General features: G+C 35.9%; 1 long non-coding RNA gene across 1 annotated transcript; it reads left to right on the forward strand.

Annotated features, from left to right (window-relative positions):
• The first annotated feature begins 1482 nt into the window (after positions 1–1482).
• On the forward strand, positions 1483–2946 carry LOC112100270. The gene is made up of 3 exons (XR_002906590.1): positions 1483–1714; positions 2641–2731; positions 2799–2946. It is a non-coding gene; the product is annotated as an uncharacterized LOC112100270 (long non-coding RNA).
• The last annotated feature ends 287 nt before the right edge of the window (positions 2947–3233 follow it).

Below are 3233 nucleotides of genomic sequence, written 5' to 3' on the forward strand. Positions count from 1 at the left end.
ACATGTAATGGTAGGCAATCTGTGGGGTTGAATCCAATTTGGTCACCGCCATCTTCAAGCTGGTTCAAATTGAATATCATTGATGCTGCAATGAATGATGAATCAAACGGGTGGGGATAGCAGGACTTAGGCGGCCACAGGATTCTGGGCCTATTCATTTCTCGGGCCGTCTTCGTAATGGACCTTTTGGTCTTCTTAATTAGGCCCGGGCTTGCTGTAATCCCTCAAAGCAAATGTTTTTGGCAGCTTGGGTCCTGCGTTTCAAATATGCAAGTCATGTTTTGTTAATCAATTGTCAACTGTACCATTTACTCTGAAATAAATTGAAATTTCATTTTCACATAGAGAGATTTCAGTAAAGTAGTACATCCTCCAAACACACATCAACATCAAAATTGATTAAATTATTATATTTTCAAATTATGAGAGGAAGAAAAAATTGTTTATAGATGCAATGTATATTCATTCTTTGCTAAATCCACAGGTAATTAAAAGTTTCAAATATATATATACACGTAATTGCCTAAAGTCCACCAAGCTTCTAATTTAATCAACTCAAAATAAAGTTTTCACAACAGTCACATTTTTTATAAATTGGGATATTAGCCCCTTTATTCTTCGAAAGCTTATTGTTGGAATTGGTTGCTGAGTTTCCAATTATCAATTGAACTGTAGTCATTAACACACACCCACATATGCTGATGGTACAGTCAGATCGAATCTGTTATAAACTAATTAAATTACAATATGTTTCTTTTACCAGCTGTATGATTGACTGTTAATTAATGACCAGAGAAGAAATTATAAGTACTCCTCCAAAAGCTAAGATTAATGGATCAAAACAACTTCAGATATTTCCCAATAAGCCACTAAATCAGGATCAAATTCACAAGTCAGTATTCCTCAAGATTTTTCCATTTCATGAACTAACAGGTCTGCCGTTACTGGATTAAAAGCTAATAAAAATTAATTCCTTAGCATGCATTCTAAATCATCCTTAAATTTTATATGTTCGGTTCCAGCTGCAGGCATAACTTCGGCTGAAGTACAGAAAAAAAATAAAATAAAAATTAGAAAAGAAAGAGTAAAAATGAAAAAGAAAGAAAATATCGATCAAAACGTACGACTCTTTGACCAAACAAGTCAACTGTCACATGCACACGGGGCCCATTTTTGAAAACTTTTTTCTACTTGTCTGTATACAAGTTTGCAAGCTTGATGTAGGCAATGAGACTAAAGGCAAGTGAGTTGCAAAGAGCCCTGAAGAGGTGAAGGCGGTGAGGTCAGGTTTTTTATTTTAAATTTATGAAAGTCAAATATTAATTTATAAAGCCGAACGGGTATCATATACGGGGTCCAGCTACCGGGCCCCCAGGACACCGTGCCTCCTTCATTTGTCATTATCTAGTCCAGCCGTTAGATTATAAAGAGTGTTATCCAACGGTTGAGATTTTAGTCACGAACAATGTGTGAAGCGGGCAATTGCCCAAACCCATTTGAGGTACAAGAGTAGTTTTAGGGATCTGTAAATCCTTAACCGTATTTGGCCTGACGTGAGCGATTTCCCTAAAGCAACCACCAGTTTCGTAATTGTGTGTGACTATAGCTGCTGCAGCGACGCTGAATTAAATTTTCGAAGACGATTGTGGTGACTTGTGGATTTGTTGTGGTCGTATTGAAGAAATGGATAGGATTGCGTAAACCATCATTAAAGGTTAGTGAAATTTTAATGTGAGATTTGTGACGTGAATCATTTGTAGCTGATAATATAGTTGGTGCGAAATTAGATTTCATTGGTGCGAAATTAGATTTCATATGGATAATGGGAAGATATGAGAGTGCAGGGCGTAAATTTTTAAATTAAATTTCTGGAAATTTTATGAACAGTGTAGTAATATAAAGGAGTTTATTATTATTATTTTTATGTTAATAAACACGTGTATTGAAATTGTACGAGGGAGGGATTTCGGCAACAGAAATTCAGGCTAGTGGCAGCTGAACCTGAAATAATTGAGTTGAATATTGTTGCTGCGAATAATGTGGTGGGAAGTTAGATTTCCTATAGAGAAGTAGAAAATAGTGGAGTAAAGGAGAAAAAATATTGAAAATGATTTAGGGATTATACTCTAACAGCTGAACACGGCCCATTTAAAGTTGTATGATTGATGAGAAACTTGTGGTTTGCTCTATGTGTTTGCCATATTTCCTTTTCTTTATCTTCAGACTGACTATGCCTTCGGCTGCAACTTTGTAGAAGCATCTACGAAGTGACAAGTCAGATGTGAATCACACAGAAATTTTGAAAATGATATCATAATTTCTTGTGCTTGTATAATAACAATGGGACTAATTAGTTTAGATGTTTTGTATGTTTTTAAGTTAATGTAATAAAAATTGAATGTATGTCTGGCAATTCAACAGTAAGGGGGAAGTTAGTAAGTTGTACTATGAACATGTGTGGAAAGTACAAACAGGAAAAGTGAAATTGCAGCAAGTAATAAAATGAAGTTAAGTGCAAGCATTTAGATGGTGATGCAAGGGAAATGGTACATGTTTACAGCTCGTTGTACATATGTTTCATTGACTGTATGCTAATGTAACAAATAGCTGATCAATTAACAATTGCCCATGTCATAACAGTTTCAGTACAATCCATATTTGGCCGAAACTCTTACCGCTGGACATGACTTCTTGCGAGTACTATTAAGCAGCAATGATGACGACTCCATAAGTAAGTTTGTCACACAGTTATTCATAATTGCATTTTCACTTACTCTTTTTGCTATTTGAAATTGCAGGCCTGTAAAGGTGACCGTGTCCCAACATGCATGATCCCTAATGCTGCCATGTGCTCGCCCTTCCACATCTGTCCATGTTATCTTTTTTCCTATGATTGAAGCCGAAGCTTATCTATTTCTTACATTCAAACCGATGCTGTCAAAGGAACTCCACCAACTAGGATGAAATACAAGTATGCAACCCAAGAGGGGGGGTGAATTGGGATTCTAAAAAATTATTCAATTTATTAAAGAAAATCTTAATGCAATTATAAATCAAATTCAAAACAATAAATTCAATCATGCACAATATTAAAAGAGTAAGGGAAGAAAAAACAAACACAAGGATTTTTACGTGGTTCGGCAATCCCCGCCTACGTTCACGCCTCCAAACTCACCCGCTTGAGGATTTCACTATCCAAGCCTCCAAGGCTTCAAATGCTTACATTTGACTTC

Source organism: Citrus clementina, unplaced genomic scaffold (assembly GCF_000493195.1).
Source record: "Citrus clementina cultivar Clemenules unplaced genomic scaffold, Citrus_clementina_v1.0 scaffold_9, whole genome shotgun sequence".
Lineage (NCBI taxonomy): Eukaryota > Viridiplantae > Streptophyta > Magnoliopsida > Sapindales > Rutaceae > Citrus > Citrus x clementina.